The sequence below is a fragment of the Uranotaenia lowii genome, chromosome 2, assembly GCF_029784155.1.
Source record: "Uranotaenia lowii strain MFRU-FL chromosome 2, ASM2978415v1, whole genome shotgun sequence".
Taxonomy (NCBI): Eukaryota; Metazoa; Arthropoda; class Insecta; order Diptera; family Culicidae; genus Uranotaenia; species Uranotaenia lowii.
In genome coordinates, this window is record NC_073692.1 from 318,133,584 (window position 1) to 318,157,154 (window position 23,571).

Below are 23,571 nucleotides of genomic sequence, written 5' to 3' on the forward strand. Positions count from 1 at the left end.
TTCCAACGATATTGCCACTTTGTTTCTACTTTTAGTAGAGCACGAATAAAATTGCCCCCCCTGGGGTAAGAGTGCGGGCAACTGTACCTTGGCTGCTGGCACAGTTTTCAGGAATTTCAAATATAAACTGAGTTTTCGATGATTCTGTGAATATATTTCATGTTGATTAAAGCTACTTCGATGATCAAAGTTCTCCCAGTGTACGGTACCGTTTAATTCCGTACTCAAGACTATGGATCTTTTTTTGTCCGAATTCTTGTAAATAGGAGCTCAACAGTTTTGAGGTTATTTATCTCTGAACTTTGAAACACCGTTAGCCTAAACAAGGTCAAATCTGGAGCAAACAGAAATTGATCTATTAAATCCGAAAAAATCTCCTTTCAATGTTTGGAAAAGTGCTGGCTGAAAATGAAAATTATTGATAATTAGGTTTATGTTTTCGACCGTAGATAATGTATAGAAATTTGAATTTGGCTTTTTTCGGTCTTGGATGTAGATCAAACAACTATTGTTTTTAAAATACATCCAAGACCGAAAAAAGCAAAATTCAAAATTCTATTATTGATTTTTATTGTAATTTTAATGTTTTTAATTTTTAAGATTGAAAATTTAATTAGAACAATTCTTATCTTTATTTGCTTCAGTGATAAATCAAGCATTCCAGAATTTCGCCAACAATCATTTCAAAGAAATTTTAAATTGATGTTCAGCCAACCACTGTTCAGATTAAATATTCAGACATAATTTTCATAGCTATATAAATAATTCAGTTAACTTAAGTTCATAATTTTCATTTATTTAATTTGAAGCTCCATTTTCAATTTGTTTGTGTTTGTCTGTATCTTTAATAATAGAAACGCACACATTTCTTAAGAAGAAATATCTTCCACTGAGATTCATGTACTAGTTAAAAGGGTGACACGGTCAAAATTTGGTCAAGGGAAAACGCTTGTAAGTCGGTGAAATCGTTTATTTAAAAAATCAAATTAAATTTCTTTTTCAAGTTTAATTAGTAAAAAATTCAGGAATAATATTCATTTAGGCTTCCGCCTTTCCAAATCCGAATTGCCGAGCCTTACGCTTAAAAAATGCGAAAACAAGTTTTCATTATTGTCTTAAATGGCTTTTTTTGATGCCCTAAGTAGTGTATAGGGTTTGTATCATCAAAAATGATACATAAATAAGTATTTATAGAAGTTAACCTTGCACAAAGAATCGTCTTGAGTTCATAATACTCTTCTCCATAGCAATCTTTCGATTCCTCCTCAAAGTCAAAGCATATAGAATAGCAATTTAGTAGTGTTAAACTTATTGCAGTGTATCATTGAGTGAGCCTAACGATTGTTTTTATGGAAAACTGTGGTTTTATCTTATATCAACTTCTCTTATTCTTAACGAAAAGTTTACCTTTTTTAAAATTAGTGTGGATTTGCACAACTCAGAATATTATAGTCGTATTTTCCCGAAAGAAGTTTTTGCCTTCAAAAGCCATAATTCAACATAATTTTTTTCGTTCATCCCCCCTTTACCACATTTTTTAGAAAAAAGATTTGAAGTCACTATCGCACATTCAAGTTAAAGCAAATATTTTGAATTTCGTCTCCATCAACAATTTTTTTTTTAGAGAAAACCAATCTCCTTTCAAGAATAATTAACCACGCACAAGTAATCCAGGACACACCATCAACTCACACATCATCAACTCAACAGGTAGTTTGACGTTGAATTTCGAATGTCGATTTATAAACCAAATGGCGATTAAAGATCTATTCAGTAAAAATATAAACAAATCAGACACATTTTTAAATTATTTATTGCCCATATAAACACCATAAACAAAGGAGTTCTACGATTTGGAATGAATATCGCGATATTCAAAATGATTTTTGATCAAGGCCGTAGGAAGAACCGACTCAGGGGGGGGGGGGGAGGGCTTGGTGACTGATTTTTACCTTTGATTTAAAAAAATAAAACAAAAGATGTTTGTAACTATATGATTATTCAATTTTAAATACTTTTACATGAACAGTTTTCGTATTAAATCGTAACTTTGAAAATTGGTCCTAAGCCTAAAAGGTATCCTTAATTCGCTTTTATCAATGATAAACATCTTTAAATTTGTTTAGGAGTCTGGTAAATCATACTTATTGGATTTGATTAAAATTATCAGATTTTAAAGTCAAATTTGCTTGATGCAAACTCATCCAAAATAAAGATGGAATTTGGCTTCAAAAAAACTGAAATATTAACACATTGCGGACCAAATACAAGATATCTCATTTTTACACTTGCCACTAGTATGCTCCATTAAAAACCCTAATTCAAATGTTTTTTTTATTATTATTAACGAGTGAACGTATCGTTACGTTTTCACTTTCCTAACTTAAATGCTATGATTTCCATTATTAGGAACCTCATTCTACAAAATTTTACACAACACTTCTCGTTACTCAATTATATTAAATAAACAGAATTTTGTATATTGGTTTCTAAAAAAACGACAAAAGTGTCTCTAATGTGTAAATAATGTTAAACAATACACCGGGGAAATATAGAATTTTAAGCAGATTTATTAGGTGAAGATGACTTTTTAATAGCATATATTTATCATAAAGAATAAATTTCATTATAAAAATCCCGTGAATGATTTTTTTTTGTTTTTAAATCAAATTCGGGTTTTTCGGTCAAAACAAAAAACTAAAATTCTACCTTTTATTTGTGATTTTCAGCTGAATTGTGTTTAAAAAGTGATTATGATTAAAAAATTTGGAATCTGGAAGTTGAATTGACAAGCAATCTTAACACATTCAGGATAGCGATGAAATCTATGATGAAATGTTTCGAAATTCGGCATTTTATATCGCAGACACCCATGGACTAAATTTTACACATTTATCATTTTTAAGTTACGGCAAATGTTGTTCAATTTTATCAAATAAAGTTTAATAATTAAATTCAGTCCATTCGAGTTATACTTCAAACTGTAGCACACTGTTGGCAAAAAACGAGATATCTCGTATTTGGTCCGCAATGTGTTAAGTTCAAGATCTCTTGAATTTCTCAACAATTATATATTGATTGTAGAATTTATTTACAAGCTTAATATTTTCCTGAATTTTAAATCTGCATTCTGAATCTGAATTCTAAACTTGTATTTAAAAATTGCTTTTTGAATTTGTATTCGAATTTCCATAAGATTTCTGAAATGTAGAAAATAAACGATCTTCGAATCATACTCCAAATTTCAAGTTTTTGAGCCCTTATTCATGTACCTTTTATTTAAATTTTATAGTTCAGGTTCAATCTAAATTCACTATTTAAATTGTTTATTTTTAATCTGTATTGTGAATCAGAATTAATATATGAACTTACAATGATTTGAATCTCAGTTGTTAAATGTGGATTGCCAATTCGAAGCTTTGAATGTTTGGATTTATTGCAAGAATCAAGTTTAAGAACTTCGAACTTGAATATAAAACAAAATTTCTCTTTTTCATAATCGGAAAAATATTATCAAAATATTAGAAATGCATATGATCTCGAATAGAGATGTACCGAATAGTGGTATTCGGCGAACGGCCGAATACCGAATATTGACCTTTTCAACTATTCGGTCAAACGAATATTCGGCCGAATATTCGGTCGAATATTCTATTGAGTTTTTAATGAAAAAAATTTCAGCGATTATTTCATTGCTTTCTATTTCTTCCATATTTATGCCCCTCATGCTTCTTAGTCGATTATTTTCATCCAGATGATATTATCGGATGATATATTACAAGATATTTTTAAGTAGGGGTCTTTCTGTGTTTTAAAATGGCACCAATAACTGAAAAGACATCAGATGACAAGTCGCTTCTAGGGCGTTTATCTCCAAAGAGATTGTGTTGATTTCAAAGTAGTCGAAGATTCCTTTGAATTCAGCTACAGTATTTGAAAGACCCAAATACTAGTATTGGCTTGCTAGCATCCTAGCAAGTAGCTAGTGAAATACTAGTATTTGGGTCTTTCAAATACTGTAGCTGAATTCAAAGGAATCTTCGACTACTTTGAAATCATAGTCTCATTCAGCTAAGAGGTTCTTCAAACCTTTGATTATTAGAGATTGTGTTCCTGTGAAATCTGGGATGAAACATGTCGAAACAGGTGTCAAGCTATTTGAAGTTGCTTCTCTGGTATTGAATTGGATGAAGGTCGAATTTGAGCAAGATATCTTCAAAAAAGTTGTCGAAAAGATAGATGATCTTTAACCTTCAGCATCCCATACTTTCAACAACACGTATCCACACGGTCAGCCATTCAGGACGATTTTCGAAAAAAAAATTAAGATAGGCATAATTTATGTATATTTTGAAATGTTTGAAAAATTGACATAAAATCTAAAAAAAATTATAGAGGTATTTGTGTTTTTTATTTGATTCAGCAAATAATCTTAATAAACCCGAGCAAAACTTGGAAAGTTTTAAACAACATCGCGGTTAGATCTGACTTTTTTAGATTCTTTACTGGATCTATGGGCAAGCCTGATTATTTATTTTATTTACATAGTATTCCGTCTTACGACATAACTTGACGAACATAATTCCTAAAATTCACTCGGTCCATGGCAACCGTTCTCCAATTTCTCGGGCACCCCACGTTCGCCAGATCACGCTCCACTTGGTCTAACCACCTCGCTCGTTGCGCCCCCGCTCGTCTTGTTCCTACCGGATTCGTAGCGAACACCTGTTTTGCAGGACAGTCGTCCGGCATTCTCGCAACATGTCCCGCCCAGCGTATCCGGCCAGCTTTCACCACCTTCTGGATACTGGGTTCGCCGTAGAGTCGCGCGAGCTCGTGGTTCATCCTTCGCCTCCACACTCCGTTCTCCTGTACGCCGCCAAAGATGGTTCTTAACACTCGTCGCTCGAATACTCCGAGTGTACGCAGGTCCTCCTCGAGCAATATCCATGTCTCGTGCCCGTAGAGAACAACCGGTCTAATAAGCGTCGTATACAGGTTACACTTCGTGCGAGGGCTAAGTCTTCTCGACCGCAGTTGCTTGTGGAGTCCATAGTAGGCACGACTTCCGCTGATAATTCGCCTCCGGATCTCACGGCTGGTGTCATTGTCTGCGGTCACCAGTGAGCCGAGATAGACAAAGTCTTCGACTATCTCCAGCTCGTCGCCGTCGATCGTGACCTTGTTATTACTGGACAAGCGGGTTCTGTCGGTCTCGGATCCGCAGGCCAGCATGTACTTCGTCTTGGACGTATTAATCATCAACCCAATCCTTCCTGCTTCGCGTTTCAGTTTGCGGTAGATCTCCTCCACCGCCGCAGATGATCTGCCGACTATATCAATGTCATCGGCAAAGCAGATTGGGCAAGCCTGAATATATCCAGAAAATCTGGAATAAACTATAATCAAAGAATAAAGCGATACTGTTCAGCATGTTCCTGTACGATCTATTCTCCTGAAACCATAAGTTTTTAATAATTGTGTAGCTTTTACAACATTACTTTTGGATATTTTATAAATTATCCAAAATTATTTGAAAAATTTACAAGTCTGTAGTAGATATTCGGCCTATTCGGCCTATTCGGCCGAATACTTAGCTGAACTATTCGGTGAGCCGAATATTCGGCTTAACGGTTTTTCTGCGGTATTCGGCGCCGAATATTCGGCCGACCGAATATTCGGTACATCTCTAATCTCGAAAAACATGATTAACACTTTTTTATGAAATGCAAAATCAAATTTTCACCAGGATTTCAAAGCAACCTTTCATTTTTAATTTCTTATGATTATTCGAACTGAAAATCAACAATTCTGATTTGGATACAGAATCCAAAATCATTTTTGGTTATGGGGATAATGAAATCAGAACATTCGAAATTGGTTTAATCGTATTTAAAATTTATTATTTTAGTTGAATTTAATTTAATATGAAGGAAGGGTTTTTGAGGTTTTGGCGTTATTTTTTAGTCTAGATTGTTCCTCTTGAATAACCTAACTCTATTATCTAAATTTGGTTCTGAATTTAAAATGTTAAGTGAAGAGTTGAAACCAACCACCCGCCCCCACCCCCGCACCATCCTACGGCCATGTTTCTGATATTTATGAAAAGGAGTGAAAGGAGTGATAAAATCGAGCGTGAATTTGACGAGTAGCGAGAAATCGAACAGTGATAAAATTGAAAAACTACCACCTTCCAAAAATGTCCATTTTAATGCATACATTGAAACATGCATTGTAGTACATACTACTACAGCCAGACCATCCGTTGGATGAAGAACGCAAAAGATTGGGAGGAATAAAACGTTCTCTTCCAAACGCTTGTTATGTTTAAGTATATTCGGTTAGGTTATAAAGTGGTAGAGTACAATTAGTAAATTTGAAATCAGAAAAAATGGATTGATCTCACACAAAACTTCCAAAGTTTGACCATTTTCACTGAAAAACTTTTTAATTTCTTCGATTTCTTATAGTAAATATTTCAAATTTTTTTTTTATTTCGTCTTTGGTTTAATTACCGTGCAGACTGATGACTTAAAAACTAGGAAATTCTTCTTAAGCCTATTTTAAAACGACTACACTAAAATGATACACTAAATTAAAAAGTTCACAACACTTGTCAATAGGGTGGTTTTGGCCATAGGCAGTACGGTGTTTACTGAACTTCAAGTTTCTTTAAACTGATTTTTTCCCTAAATGTCATGAAAATGCTCAATAAAGAGAAGTTTCGCCAATGGGCCTAAAGAAAACACAGCACAAGTAGACGAGACGGTATTGATGATTGATTTGCTCAACGATTTTTTCTAGATGATCACATTCAGTTACTACAAAGACGCATCGTTGCCATGCCTGACTGAAATCAATATGTCTTCACTTCGTCTAAGCTTACTTGTGTTCAAATGTCTGTCATTGCTTTAAATGCAATAGTTTGAGGCTGATTCCAGGCAAGAAAAAATTTCTTCCACTCTAAAATTTTTAGCATTTTTGATTTCAAAGTAAAACACTGAATTCTTCTGGTATAGTTGCTTCAAGTGAAAAAGAGGAGCTAATTTCTTCCGCATCAGGAAGCCGAAAAGCCTAACCTCAATCAAACGACTCGCTGAATGTTCAAAAAAGGGCGAACAACGACATCGCGACGACATCATGACACAGTAAAACTTTTACTCAAACCCAGCAGCAACTTAACCGACAACGGAAACAGACTACGGAACTAGCTAACAAAACTCTTTCGAAAATTTTCCCATCTCGTCAAGTTCTTTGTGGGTGGAAAATTCTCACATACACACGTTTACCAACACGTGCACAAATAGGAAATCTAATTTCGTGGCACCGGGTCACAACTTTCTGTTGCCAACACCTCAACCGAAGGTTATTTTCCTGTTACACCGCAAATTGCTGCTGGAGTAAACCCGGGGAAATGAGACAGACATGGCTTGGTTGATACCTCAGAAAAACCTCAGGTCCGGAAATTGTGTCAAAAACAAAAGCAACGACGACACGGGATAAAAAAAACAACTTTGTGTTTTTCATCATACACAGTTTCTCACAAGCACCCAGGCCGTTCGAAATTCTTCTTCTGGAGGCCTCAACGCTTTTACAATTCTCCCAGAACTTTTGGAACATGATGGAACGCATAAAGAGTTTTTTTTTGTTTTTGGTTCCAACTCTCGTCTCCCGTCGGTTGAAGGCTGATGATGATGGTGATGAGAATTGCCACCTTGGCGAAAATTTTCCGGAGGTTTTACTTGAAGTTTTTTTTAACATTCAAGCCACTCCTTCCGTAGTTGGGAAATTTTTTAGAGGCAAATAAAGCAATCTGGCTTTCGTTCTGTTTGGGGCACGTTTTATGAGTTAACTTTGTACGATTCTTTTTTGTGGGACGGTTTGTAACAAAAATTTGAGTTGTGCTGAATGGAAACTGAGAATTTCTACGTTTTCACTCAGTTGTTGAGCGCGGCTTACGAATGCAGAATGGAAACAGTGAATTGCAGTGCCATGGTTTTTATTAAGTGTACTCATCTTAGACGCGATTTTAAGCTAACCATCATGCAGAATGGTCTGAGTTTTGAAGACTGAAATGTTTGATGAAATTAGTTTTGAATATTGTAATATAGCAATATATGTAAATAGTCTACTAAATTAATTTGTACCAATTAGCTGTTATTACCTTTTTATTCTATCAGTTATTCTGAAAATATGTTCTTGATAAGTATAGTAGTTTTTCTGTTTTATCACTGTTTGAGTTTTTCAACATTTGCCAAATTCACGCTCGATTTTTTCACGGTTTTTGTTTCGATTTTTTCACGCTTTTTAAGAAATCATTAATATTCTTTCAAAAGCGAACAACGTCTTTGTCAATGATATTTTTAATAGTTTATGTTATGGTATAAAAGTATTCATTAATATTAAAATGTCATCAAACTGCTGATTTTAACTGTATAGTTTTTAAATTGTCATTTGGATTTTGAAGCATTTGTAATAATTGACTCAAGTATTTTAACTTCACGCAAATGCTAGTGTTGTTATAAGTGTTTGGTGAGCCGATCTAAAAAAATTGAATCTCATAAAAATGTGGGTGAATTCAAGCGTTTTTGAAAAAAGATAAGTGTCTCTGATTTTTTTTTAAATTTGTTTATTTAAAAGGGTGGTGTGCGCAATCACGATTGGGCAGCTCTTAGTATTGTCTGAATGGATAATTTTGGATTTTCAAAATGAAGTTCTGCTAGCTTTGACTAAAAGTATGCTAAAAGGACTAAGATTTCTGATTTTTTACGTATGAAATAGAAAGGATTATCTGCCCTTAAAGCAAAATTCGAGAAACATACTTTAAATGTCTGAATTGAGCAAATTTCAAAACATTTTTCGAAAAGGTAAACTTTTCAGTTAATGAAAGGTGTAAAGATTAAAAAATTTAAATTCAAAATTTGCAGAAGATAATTTTTTATGCAGTTTTCTTTAAATTCTTTTCAAAATAGACTTAAGAGATAACAACTGTTTAATTTCCAAAAAAAATAAACTTTTCCCTTTAGTAAGATTAACTCTATCAAATTGATATTTTTCTTGGTTTTATTTCGATATAGACAAAAATAATTTTAACTGAAATCGATCCTTTGTGTTTAATAAACATTGATATTACATCTTATGGCAAAAATTTATAGATTCACAACATTTTCACTACTGAAAACATTAGGTGTGTTCAACAGAACTCAATCGAAATCAATTGAAATGGATTGACAGTTGATCAGCTGTTTTTCCAATTGACTTCGATCGATTTCTATCAGGCTGCTGAATGAACAGCCAGACACTAATACTAACGCGCTGCGTTTGCTGTCATTTTCTTATACAGCTGTGTACTTGGAGATTTCAGGCTTTATTTAATAATGAAAATTATAATAGCAATCGTCTGTTACTGTACTGTTGTTTTTACTTGATTAAATAAAAAAAACCTTTTCTAATGATTTATCGATTCTCAATAAACATGACACCAGCCCGACGGACCTGCCCCAAGTCATTAGCGGCACTGAACGAAGCCCTTTGCACTGGCATCTCCTAGAAGTTGCGGGATCTGGCCACAAAGGAGGTATTGCTCATGGTCAAAGCCAAACCGAAGTCGCCAAATTATTGGTACATCCAAATTCACGGTGATTTTTTTTTTTACCATGATAAAATCGTGAAACTACTGTATAAAAAATGCATTTAGAATTAGAAAAAAAAAACACTTTCATGTGTTTTTTTTTAACAAACATCACAATAAAAAATTTTTTAGTTGTTGAACTTTCCCTTTTAAGTTTGATTTGGCCCTTTCAAAGGGTCTTATAAAAACCATTCTGGTTCTTGATTTTGTGGACAAACGACAAAAGTAATCAAAACACTGAAAAAAATATCACAAGTTTATTGAAAAAGTTGATTTTTTGCGCCAAAAAAGTGTCAAACATGACATTGAAAGTTATTTATGTTTTATAAAAAAAATATTTCAAAGACTTTTTAGCTTAAGGATTTTATTTATCTAATTCGACTTGTCCGATTATGTTTGGAAACAGCTTTTTCACAAATGAACTTAATTCATTTATAAACTGGACACTTGCTTTGAGTACTACGTTCTCTGTGATCGTACATGACAAATTTCACAGCGTTGTGTAGATTATAAAGAGGACTATCCTACATTTTTAAGCGTTTTTCAAATATTGACGATACAAGAGAAGAAACATAAAAAATGTTTTTTTTTTATCATAAATATCGTTTAGGAACAACCAATCAACCAAAACATTATCTTTAAAAAATTAAAAAAAAACGTTACGATGCTCTGGATTCCAAGTCAGGTTGGTATTCCGGACAACGAAGAGGCTGTTCGACTTGCCAACTAAGGAAAAAAAATGAAAAAAGAAATGCAGTTAGTTTAAAAAGCGGATCCACTTCAGATCAAGAGAATATTGAAACTGCAACACGAATGGAACTGGAATAATAAGCGGAATATAAGTCTACGAGAAATGAAATCGACCTAAGACAAGTGTTGCCCGAAAGCAGCATGACAGAAAAATTTTATAAGTTTGTTCCAAGGAAATGAAAATGATAGAAATCTAAAAACAGTGTGACCTATTTAGTAAGATCTATAATGTCGAAACAAAACTTTGGATTGTGAAAACTGAAGATTAATTCAAAATTCTTAAAAATAACAGGTTACCTCATCAGCCTATTGGTTGTCAGATTTCTAGAATGATGACGTAGTTGTTATGAAAATAAGTAAGCAATAAACTGTTTTTTCAGTTTTTTTAAATAAATATAACTTTTTATGTTTGGCACTATCTCCAAATGCATCAATTCGATTCCCTAAATTTATTAGCATCCTAGAAAAATAGAATTTGGTTTGTGGTTCTTCATTAAATAAGGATTTAACCCGGATATATCCTAATTTGATCTCATTGCGAGCTTGAAGTTTTAAAATAAAGCATGAGAACACATCTTGCAGTCCTGATGAATCATTTCACACACAGTTTTGAGTTTATTAACTTGCAACAAACATTGTTTTTTTTTTATGAAAAATCTTTTGAACATGTATGAAAAATTATAGTTTTTAATATATTTGCGATGCATAAAAAACCATTACGCATGAAAACACCAATTACAGTAATTTTTTGGTTTGTAAAAATTAATTTCATGCTGAAATCGTAAAAATAAATGTTTGGATGAAAGAAATTACAATGTTTACATATGCATGATGCTAAACATTCATTTTCCAGCACATAGAAATGAGATTTACAAAGTGTTTCTTTGATTTGCATTTTGTTTCATTTTACCCCAGACACCTAACTAAATTATAAAAATATTAATTTAAAAAAATTGAGTGATTGTTCGAACAATATTTTTACACCAATATTGTTGGTATCTATGTGGTTTATCTATAGGTGGGGACAACCAAAAACTTTAGTATTAGTTCGGTGTATCCATACAGTTGTTTATGAACGGTTGTGACGTAACGTGACGCCATCACGAAGTCATGTGTTAAGCGTCCAAATCTTACCATGGAAACTTGTCAGGAGGAATGTTTGGGACGCACAAAAGTTGTATATTATTTAGAACAAACAGCGTCGCCGTGCTGCGCGCAAGAAAGAAAAAGCGTTAATAAAAGGGTGCTATGATTGTGATTTTCGAAATTACATGAATCATAGTATGCCGTCAGTGAATGGCGTCTTCAACGTCGAGACGCTCATGAACGTTTGTGACGTAGCAATCAAAACATTGAAAAAACTGATTCTCACAATTGTACAAGGGTAGTCTTGTCCCCACCTATAGATAAACCACATAGTGTTGGTATAGCATAAGGGAACCAGTGAAAGTTTGTAGTTAATATTATCAAGCCAATCTGTCATACTGGGTAAAGTTTTTTAAGGCATCGAAAAATGTAAAAATTTGTACATTTATTGCTCGATTTTTCAAATTTTAAATAAAAATAAAAAAAATTAAAAAACTAGCTTTAGATGCAAGAAATTATGTCATGATCATTTTGAAATCTTTAAAAGATAACTTTATTACAATTCATTGAATAAAAAATTCATTCAGCGTGGTGTTATAAAAATGTTGCATCTAATCCCGCTGTTGCGTAATGCCCCGTTTGACGGTGACATTCTAATTAGTTTTGAGTAATCAATATTTCAGTAATGCGCCAAAAGTCATTCATTTGTAAACTTTACTTTTCCAGATACTTATGGTAAATTATAGAAAGTTCGGATTTCAAATTTCGTCACTCCAATATCCGTTATTCCGTATTTTTTTCTTTTTATATGGAAATTATTTTATCGTTTCGAGGGGTAGAACGCGCTCCTTCCCAAGTTTTGATCATTCCCCCTTTCTTCATAAAACTTGTCTTGTTTAAACATCATTGAATCTCGAACACTTTTGACTTTTTCTTGTTTGCAGTAACATTAATCACCTAGAGGCATCAATTCTATTGTAGTTCTTAGGACATTTTCGTGTTCATTTTCATAATTCGTGAAAATTTATGTAGTTCTTACAGATCCTCTAAAGGTAGTTAATGTTTGTTGACGCAATTATTTTAGTTGAAAAATGATTTCACTCGTCTTCGTTGAGATAAAAAAAAAATCTGATTAATGATAGAGTCACAAAATAAAGTGCGATTAAAATGTCTCCCCAAAACTCATTGCAATAAGCCACTTTCAAACAAAATCAATGTACAGAGATAAATTACCACTGTACTTGTAATTTTGCCAGTACATGACCATGTGCTGCCAAACATCATCAGTGGGCATTGTGTTCGTTGGCCGATTTTCTGAATCCGTATGACCTTTTTGCCAATCTTCACTGCAGTTGCTCCTGAATCGTCTTATCGTCTTCTCTCGCAAGAATGGGAGGAGGGGAAGAGAATCAACGAAATTGAGACTACCGTGGGAGGGGGGGTTATTCAAAAACCGAAATCATAAAAATAAACAACAGAGCCGTAGACCACCAACGAATGTGCAGGGAAACGAGCACAATTCGAAGCAAGAAAAAAAATTGATTACAATGCACCAAATCCTCCTCATCCCGATTGCTCCGCCTGATAAATATGCGAAATCTTCTTACGAAAGTCTCGGTTGGTACGGCTTCTGAGGAAGATGTTACAAGGCGAGAGAGAAAAACGCAAAAATCTCTATTCGCATAAATCACAATCGTTCTTGCAGCTTCACAACTCACAACAAGGTTTGACACAATTTTCCCACTGCCTTCCTCCTATCCCAACGATTCCGTTTGAATGTTCAAAGTGGGAAACTTAAAGTCAAGCATCTTTCACTTAAGATGGTAGGATTCGTCTTTTCCGAGGAATGAGCAACGAGCACTGATTGACGACAAAAAGACATTCACGAAGCCTTATTGGACGAAAGGGAAAAAAAACTCCCATTTGCATTTGTCGTTGGGGAAAACAAATTGCACATATGTTATGTCTCCCTTTTTTTCACACCGAGCGCTCTTTTTCAAGGAAATTGTTTAAGATCTAATATATTGATAAGAAAGTAGAAGAAACTCACTTTAAGATCGGGCGAAGCTTCAATTTCCGTTCCCGATTTGTCGTTGGCATCTAATCTCGAGTTTCTTCTTCTTAAACGAAGTTTGTCAGCTGATGAGCATAAATTCCGTTTCCACTTTAACGCTCGCCGGAACGTTTGCAACAATCGAATTGATTTAGATTCACTCCCACACGGAATGCGAACTTAAACGTATGGATTAAGCACTGTTCGTATGAATATTTTCCCCTCTCCCTTTAATCTTCTCCGTTATTTTTTTTTCTTCTTTGAGCGGGACTACGCTAGACGGTGTGAATAACAAGGTTTCGAGCATATCACTATTCACTTCTCAATAACCACACCGCAGAGCCTGGGCTCACGCACTTTATTGCCGGTCGTGAAATTTGTGTTAAACACTGACATTAGCATAACAATATGCGGCCCAGGGAGAGTGAGAGCTCATTCAATTTTTTCTTCCCTTATGCTTTTTATGCTCGACTCAAACCATTCAAGCGTCGAGAGTTTGGTTTCATTCTTCTAAACTCCTACGCCCGCGCGAAGATTTTCGGTGATCTGCGGTTATGATTCTGGGCCGGGCTGCACATTAGATGACACACTTTCTTCAAATGCTGGCTAGCACTCTTGGCACATTTTTTGTCGGTTGAACATAAAATTCAATTTCTTTCCGACCAATTTTTTGTTTCTCTCTTTGCTGTAAATTAGAAACAATGCGGTTCTAATGGTGCAATTTTCCCGGGTCCAACAACCATTAGCGGTTTCGGCTCATTTTCACTCAAAAGGTTTTCCCTCTGGCCCCCATTCACACACTGTGGGATATTCTTCGAACGCTCAAATTAGAACCACTTTTCTTCTTTTGCTGCTGTGACTCTTCAGCTTTCTTCCCGGAAATGGAATCCCAAAAATACACCACCTTACCAAGCATTGGCACACGTCTTATGGAACATTCATGGCAAACGAAAGAAATGAACGAAAAAATCACCGAAATCAACAAATCACTTGGTGTTTTCGTTCTACTTAGACAAAAGCTTTCGATAACGTAGCCGGTCTAACGTTTCTTCAACATTCCGTTTGGGTGTTAAGTTTCACCATTCACGAACCTAAGACCCGGTCTTGCCGGGAAACTTCTCTATCGAAAAACTTCTCTATCGAACATGGTTCTTAACACCAGAAATCGTATCGAAAAACCCAACCGCCAAAGGTATGCAAAATCACTGCGGCCCCCCGAAAAACTCATAAACAACAACGGCTCCCAGACAAATCGATTCGCCTGCCTCCAACAAACACTCACAACAGGAAGCTCGTCGTGCGTCCTTCTTGAGTTCCAATCGTCAATCCGTAGAAACGTCCGTTTTCAAAACAACACACACGCGTCGCCTTCACTCGTCGTCAGCTCGCGCGATCTGCTGCACCAAAACACGAAGAACAAAACTCAACAACGACGACGTCAACCGACATAGGCCCGATTTGCCCGATGGCAGCAACACTACTGAAGAAGAGGGCGCGCTTATCGAAACAAATCGGTCGCCGAGCGAACAGAAGAAGGTCCTCTACACGGTGCGTTCGGCCCGTCGTGACGACACACGAGCGCGACGTCGTGAGCGTCGTGTTCGAAACTCTCCCGTCAGCGACACTGCAACGACGTTGCTGCAACTTCAAACCGACTTCATTCCACCCACAAACAAGTCGCAGCAAGCCGCAAGGTGGTTGCTCAATTCTCTTCCGGAGGAAAATTCTCTCTTCCAACCCAACATCGGACTGACATGCTGTCAGTTTCCACCGAATCATTCCCCCTTACCCGAGAACGACAACAAACAACAACAGTAACGTTCCCCGCTCGCTGATAAAGTTTAATGTAACCTTCCTACTATCAAACAACCTTCCTATCTTCCTACCTTCGACTGAAACGTTGATGGGCTCATTTCGAGTTCGGTTTTGTAAGCATTTTTTTTTCTATATTCCCGTTTCAATGGAGGCAGGTATTGTTATCGCAGGACGCTTCTCCGTATTTAAAGAGGCGAACGACTGAATTTTTGATATGGTTTCGTCGCGGTCCCCGACCCAGCTCCTGCTTGGACCGAACCGATTACTCATCATCTTCGGTTCTTGCTCTTGGGTGAACTTCGTTTCCATACCGGTGGGATGCGATCTTGTGGGTGGGAGGCGGGGGAGATTGCGGAAGCATGTGCTGGCTGCTCGCGTTCCATGCTAACGGGATGAGGAATAGGTACACGCTTTACTTGCTCTGGATGCTGGATGGTGCTGCGTGGGAGTTGATGATTTTATGAAGGACGGTATGCAGTGGGTAATTTATAACTAGAAATCGAAGTAAAATATTGAAAGAAATTAATGAACTCAGAGCGCCCAGTGGTTAAATCACCAAAAAACTGTCGAAAAGCAAAATCAGTAGTAGCAGCTAGTCAGCAAAAACCTTTATTTCTGTTCGATTCTAACCTTTACTGTAAAAGGATGTAAAAGCTCAGCTTAGCTTAGCTTGATGGACTACTCACATCCACCTTAAATCATTGAACTCGAAACTATTTATTAAAAACTGTCATACGAAACATAAATTAAACAAATTGTGTTTTTTTACCCCATGTTTATATTTTAAATGCTTTTCTTTATCTTTATAACTAAAATCTATCCTAAAATTAAACTAATTATAAAGAGAACGAATTTCTGCGATGGAAGACAGCATCGATTTGCCTCTGAAGTTAGAGATCATTTTGTTGGCAATCTCTTCGATCGATTCAAAGCCTGCAAACAGATGAAGATCTTCGGTGCTATGCCAAGGTGGAAGCCGCAAAATCATTTTCAGAACCTTGTTAAAGAAAAGAAAAGAGAAAAGGAAATGATGGTCCCACAGGCCCATTTGGGTCCTTCCTCCACCCCATACGCATCTTTTGAAGAAGGAGGAACAGTTTATCCTTAGGATAATATGTATTGTTTACTTATGTTGTCAATTTCTGTACGACTTGTTCGTCTTACTCCCGCGTATGTCCATCATCGCACAAATTTCTATCTGATGTTCCGCCAGATCTTCATCACCATTGTATGATCCTTTTTAGGATTAGTTCTTGTTTCAAATTGTATTGTTCTGAATTCTCTGGATGGCTTTCTTCCTCGTCTTGCAGCAGCTAGACCAAATTGGAACTGCATACATAATGGCTGGTCGGAACACCTGTTAATAGACTAGAATCTTATTCCTCAGACACAGTCTGGATTTCCAGTTGATGAGAGAATAAAGAGATTTAGTGTATTCATTACATTTAGATTGAATATTGTTACCAACTCGGTAACATTGTTTTTGTTTTTTAAATAATATTATTTGATGGGTTGGAGTTAGGGTAGTATTTTGTTAATAGATAGTTTAATAGTAAACGGCGAGTTCGAATTCAAAAGAGTGGTCAGCGAGGAGTAGGTGAAATGGAAGAACGCACATGGGTTTGACGGCTTGCGTACGCCTATAACGCAGCGCCGCAAGATTCACGCGTTTTGGAAGAACGCAAGCAGAGCCGAGCCAAGGTTTCTTGCTGAGGCGAGACAAATCACCAAGGCTCTTGGTTCCCGGCAGCGAAAGTATACGGACGCATCCAGCAAGCGCTCCGCAAAAAGTGAGTTCGACAACGAGTTTCCACGGTCCGAACAAAGTTCAACGATAAGCCGTGCGCGAGGTCACGAATAGTGTGTGGTGAAACGAAACCATAGTCCGAGGTGTGCCAGCCTATTCGCGCAATAACCCCAAAACCAAGAAGCAGTTTAGTTGGTTGGTCTTGCCATCTTTCGTGTGCTAGCCGCCAGCCCAATCGAGCCGTGATCAGCCTTGTGTGCGCGTGATCGATCAGCCAAACCGAACCTCATCGAAGCCTGTGGTACGCGCATAGCCATTAGCGCGTGGTTGGTTTGCCGAGCCGAAGAGGAGAGAGACAGAACCGCATCATCCAGCCGGTAGTGGTACCGCATTATTGCCTCCCGTTGCCTAACACGCCGTGTCCGAGCGTGAAGACGATCCAGCCGAAGACCGAGGTGCGCGCTTAGCCTAAAGCGCGTGGTTGGTCTATCCAAGCCGAGGAGACAGACCGAACGAGCAGTGAGTGTGGTGCGTGGTACCGTCGCCCGTCCCGTGGCGACTCAGACGATCGACCGAGTGGGCCGACTGCCCCGTTGCCTTCCAGATCCCCGTGTGCTTTCTTCGCCCGTGTCAACCGAATTCGCCAAATACACCAGCTTTAAACCAAGGTAACTTTTTGTTGTAGGAATCCACCCATCCGAAAACTCCCCCAGCCTAACATACGCCCTGAGACCCAGGAACAAACGAGGCCTTGAGCGCCTAAACCCGTTAGTCCCCGTGGCTTTAGACCAGGGACTGGGTGTTGCTGGGCAGCCCCTTCTGGGTTGACCCGTTCCTGGGGAAAAAGTAAAGTTTCAATATCTTCAAAGTGATTTTTAAAAGTAAGATTCTGATCAAGTGTGAGTCCCAAGTACTTCACGTGATCAGACCATTCTAATGAAACCCCATTAAAAGCTATGAAATGATTTTCATTAGGTTTTAAATATTCAGCTCTTGGCTTATGGGGAAATAAAATAAGTTGAGTTTTTGAAGCATTTGGAGAAATTTTTCACATGTTCAAGTAATTCAAAAAGGAATTTAAATTGTGTTGCAATCTATTGCGTACCACCGGTAAATTTCGACCTTTAGCTTAAAGAAAAGTATTATCAGCAAATAATCTTCTACCTTTTCCTTCTGGTGCATCAGGAAGATCAGAAGTAAAATTATTGTATAAAATTGTGGCTTGTGATATAGCTCAGTTGGCAAGTCTGTTATCTCCTGAGCCGATGTCCGCGAGTTCGAGCCCAAGAGTAAACATCGAACACAGTTGTACCGGATAAGTTTTTCAATAACGATCCGCCAACTGCAACGTTGATAAAGTCGCGAATTCCATAAAGATGGTAAAACGACTATAATCGAAACAAAAAAAATTGTGTAAAATTGGCCCAAGTTTACTGCCCTGCTTCTAAACCTTTGTGCCAAACCACTGTCAAAAGCTTTTTCAATATCTAGAAGAGCATCACCAGTTGAATAACCTTCAGATTTGCTAGCGTGAGTCATATTAGTTACACTCAAAAGTTGATGTGTAGTAGAATGTCCATGACGAAAACCAAATTGTTCGCGCCAGGGAAAATAGAATTCTGATTCATGTGAATCATCTTTCTTTTTTTTTTTAATCTATATATAAAAAGCAATTTCTGTGGGTTTGTTTGTCCTCTATAGACTCAGCAGTCTTTGGCGTGAATGCTCATTATGACCAGGAATGATGAAAAATGTTTTCAGATTATCGGATGACCCCTTCTGAAGGGGGTCGTCCATACAAGACAAATATTGTTTCCGCGATATTGACGTTAGTTTTCGTCGGATTTTGATAAAAAATTTGCGCATGAGTGTTTGGAGATACGAGCAATCGATTCCAGGCATCAAATTCAGGATCAGAGGTCGTCCAAAGGGGTCGTCCATACAACACACATACTGATTATGCCATATTAACGTCATTATGCATAGGATTGAGTTGAAAATTGGTACACGGGCGTTTTGAAAGACGGGCTATCGATTTCTGGTATCAAATTTTGTGTAAGAGGCCAGCTTAAGGGGTCGTCCATACTATATAAATACTATTTTAGTTATTTTGACGTCATTATACATCGGAATGAGATGGAAATTGGCACATGAAAGTTTTCAGGAATGAACAATCGATTTCAAGTGTCAAATTTTGTATAAGGGGTCAGCAAAAGAGGGCGTCCATATTAACAGTTCAGTGTTTTTGTGATATTGGCCTTATTAAACATGGAATTGAGATGAAAATTTGTACATTGAGGTTTTAGGGGATGGGAAATTGATGCCAGGTTTCAAATTTTGGATCAGGGGTCGGCCAGAGAGGTCGTCCATATTAACTTTTCTCTGTTTTGGCGATATTGTCGTTATTATGTATCAGATAGAAATTAAATTTGGTGCGTGCGAGTTTCAAGAGGCGAGAAATAGGTTCATACATTAAATTTGAGATTAAGATTGGAAAAGGGTCGTCCATATCGATTGTTCATTGTTTTTGCAATTTTGTCGTTATTATGCATCGGGTTGAGAGGAAACTTTGCACATAGGGGTCTTGAGACAAGCAATTTATATCGGGTATAAAATTAAGTGTCACAGGTCGTCGAAAGGGGACGTCTATATTAACTTTTCTCTGATTGTGTTTTATATTTACGTTGTAATGCATTTCAGTGCTATGAAAATTCACCCACAAGGATTTGAATAGGCGTGCAATCGTATTTTAGGTATTACAATTTAAGGTATTACATTTTGTGTAAAGAGTCGACAAAGAATCGATTTGAAAACTTATGCACAAGCATGTAGTGATTAAATCAATATGATTTTATGTATTAAATTTTGGATTATTAAGTTTGGTTCTTACATTATCAATGAGGATAATCTCAAAGCGAAGGTATTTTTCTACAGTATTAGGAATATCTAGATTGGATAAAAACAATAACAGCTAATCTGATCAAATTTTTACATTTTTGGCGAAACGAAGTTCGTACGGGATCAGCTAGATTAAATATATTTACAAAGGCAATTCACTTCTTAAAAGTATTATTTTGCCGTGGGCAGGCTTCCGAAAAGTACAGCTTTGCTATGACAGCCTTTTTCTTGCCAAACAAACTGTCTCGGTTTTCCTCACCACTCGGTTCGCTGCTGTACCGTCGATAACGAATCGAAACACTTCGGATACATCGCACACGTGCGAGAACCCAGGCTGTATCTGAACAATCTGCTAAAAGCATGCGTTGCCGAAAGTGTTGTGCTTTAAGCTGTAGCAAACCCAACCGACAGTTCGGTTTTCATCCCTTCATGCCTCCTGTTTCGAAAATAATTTCATCCTAACTGTCGGCTGCAGGGCGTGACAGTTTTGGCAAGACTGTCACGGATGACTGTCGTGCCCATACCGTACCCATCCGATCGTATGCGCTGCTGCTCGGATCGAATAGATCGAACTAGCCATCTATTCGCACCGAGCAGCAGCATACAATCGGCGCGTAACGCGGTGTGTGGTGCCGGTGCAGGTTAGGCGAAAAGGGATGGGGAGGGTGATTGGGGTGATCACCATCCGCAGTAGCTTCAAGCAAAAGGAAAATTCATACGTTCGTTCGAAATTAACTCGGCCCGAGCGAATCTCGGCTACAGTCGGACGGAGTAAGTAGTACTGTCATGCGAAATTCAACGCATTGAAAACTGTCACGAAGACTTTCCCAAAACTGTCACGAAGCTTAAAAAATTTTCATACCCACGAGCAAACTCTCGTATGAGGTAAAACAAGCCATCGTTGTAGATCGCACGACCGGTCCTTTTAAAACTGTCGAGGAAGAAATATTCGGGAAGCTTTCATCGAGGTGCATGTGCGACGTTCGCAAGAATACTGTCGGTCGCCAGTACTTTTCGGAAGCCTGGCCGTGGGTCAATTTTGGTTTTAGAGCTAGGGGGAGGTTGGGAAAGGATTTTGGATGAGGAGGAAGGGTTTGGGGAAGGAACAAGATTTATTGCCCTGGTCAGATTCCGAGCGTCGGAATTGATAAGTGTATCGGTTTTTTGTTGTTGGTCATATTCAGCCTCGTCACCTGAGGCGTTTGGCGAAACTTGAGGGGTTGATCTTTTGCGGGGCGGCGAAACGGTCAAATGGATAGCTGGAGTGATGCGTTCTGTCGAGTGTTGCTGATGAATTCGTTTTTGAGTTTGTTGTTGTTGTTGTTGTTGTTGTTGGTCCTTCTGTTGGTTCGGCTAGGTCGGTGCGGTGTGTTTTTTCGGCTGTTGATTTTTTTTCTTTGTTGGTTGAAGATCTCGTTGTGATATTTTACTACCTTTGCGTAGCTGGTGGTACTCGGCGTTTCGATTGTTCTGCGAGCGGCGCCGGCGTCTAGAGTGATGTTCTGCTCGGTTTTTACTTTCAGTACAGCAGTTTCGTATGCATATACAGGACAATTTCTGTCGAGCGGTGAGTGGTGCCCTTTGCAGTTAGCACAAAACTTGGATTTAGCAGTGCAAGTTTCACTGTGGATGCCAGAGCAAACTATGCGCGCTTTTTCCGCCAAACACTTACTTTTCGGGTTTTCATACTTAAAAGAGTGTCGGCATATTAAGGGCTGTGGATAATAATGCCGCGTTCTTGAACGAATAAAGCCAAAATTGATGAATTCCGGCACTACAGTTGAATTAATGGTGAGCACTAATGTCGGTGTTTCAACGAGTTCTGTCAATTTTTTTTTCATGATCCGTCTAACAGCTATGATTTTTTGTGTCTTTCAGGAGTCCTTCTTCGGATATACCTTCGACTTCGTTACATCGTACCACAAACTTTCTGCTGTTCAACTCGGGATGACGGCCAACTTCGATTGGCGTGCCATCGAGTAATTTTGTAAGGGTAAAAATTTTACTAGCTTGATCTTTGCTGCGAATTCTCAACACATACCAACTTTTATTCCTCACAAAGTAGCCACTTTATATCTGTCCCGCGTACTGCTCGATCGATCTTCCTATGACAAACGTATTTATCGGAAGTTCGAATCCATGTCTAGCTTTCAAAAACAGGAAATACAATCTTCCATGTACACCTTCAGGATCCATCCATGGTCCTATCCGGATGATCTCCGGGAGAAGGACTCATCCCGCCGGCAACTCACTAGTAAACGTTTTTCTCATCAAAAGGGAAAGAATAGCCTATCAATTGTGGACGAGCGCGTTGTAGTACGCCCTATTCCACTGAAGGCTGAGGATAAACTGAATCATCATTCTATTTAGAATAACTTTCTCAAGTAGTTTACTTAAGGGGGGGGGGGTGTAGGGTCTAACGGGTAGAAAAAAACACCATTTTGACGATTTTTTTCTAGAGCTATCGTTCAAACAAATGTATTCAAATTTTTTGCATTATACAAAGCATTGTTAAAAGAACATTAAGTAATTTTTTCGTAGCAAAATATTGAAAAATGAGCCGGTGACGGAGCAATTTCGAGGATGCCTTTTAGAAAACAGGATTTGTGGTGGACACTGTATCTCAGCACAGAATCATCTGAAGTCAAAAAATCAGAGAAAAATATTATTAATAGATGTTTTTCTGGACCCCAACGTTTTTATTTCACTTAAAAAAAATGTTATGAAATTTTTGTGGCTGTTTGAAATAAAAACTACGATTTTTGTCAAAAAAATCCGCCATTTTTTATCTGTAAAATCTCCGCAAGTAAAAAAAACCAAAAAAAGAAAAACGTTGGGGTCTGGTATTTTATATGTAGAAAATATGTTCCAAATTTGAAAAGAATCGGGTAAGTAGTTTTCAAATGACGATGTCCACGGACTTTAAAAATGTGCCTTCGAGAAAAACGCGTTTGAAATTTCTGCTCTTGGTTTCTTGCAGTATTAGATAGGAGGAGATAAATGCCTATAATTTCTACAGTTTTGCTTCAATTGACTTGAAAATTTGACACAACATTCTTGAAATGTTTTACAATAAAAAAATAAAAAAATCGATTTTTTTCATGTGTTATCAAAAACTGAAGATCATCATCGATCGAAGGTTGATTAAATTTATGTTTAACTTTAGATATCGAAGCGGCTTTAGCATTGACTATTAAAGTTGTCAAATTTTCTACAGCCAAATCAATATCTTCTATTGAATTCAATGGAACGTTAACATTTAAATTACGTTCAGTAAAATTCCTATATCGCTCCCAGTCAGCTTTTCGAAAGTAGAATGTTGATTTTAAAGGGTTTTCAATGGGATTTTGGGATAAAGAAAAAGTTACTGTGAGGTGGTCTGAATCTAGGTCCGCATGAGTGACTAATTGACTACAATGCTCGCCTAAATCCGTTAGAACCAAATCAATCGTGGAAGGATTTCTAATTGAAGAGAAACAAGTATGCCCATTAGTATGTCCGGTTCGGCCCGGTTGCCCGGATATCGTGAAAAAAGTCCGGATATTTCCCGGATTTTTTCATAATTTTCACAATTTCCGCTGTTTTACTTTT

The 23,571-nt window shown here is 37.2% G+C and overlaps 1 protein-coding gene across 2 annotated transcripts in view; it reads right to left on the reverse strand.

Annotated features, from left to right (window-relative positions):
- Positions 1 to 14,980, reverse strand: part of LOC129742500 (nyctalopin-like) — a 470,518-nt gene extending 455,538 nt beyond the window's left edge. For both annotated transcript variants that reach the window (XM_055734402.1, XM_055734401.1), the window contains exon 1: positions 13,518 to 14,980. The gene's annotated coding sequence lies outside the window, so the exon portion shown is untranslated. The remainder of the gene's footprint in view (positions 1 to 13,517) is intronic.
- Positions 14,981 to 23,571: the final 8,591 nt, after the last annotated feature.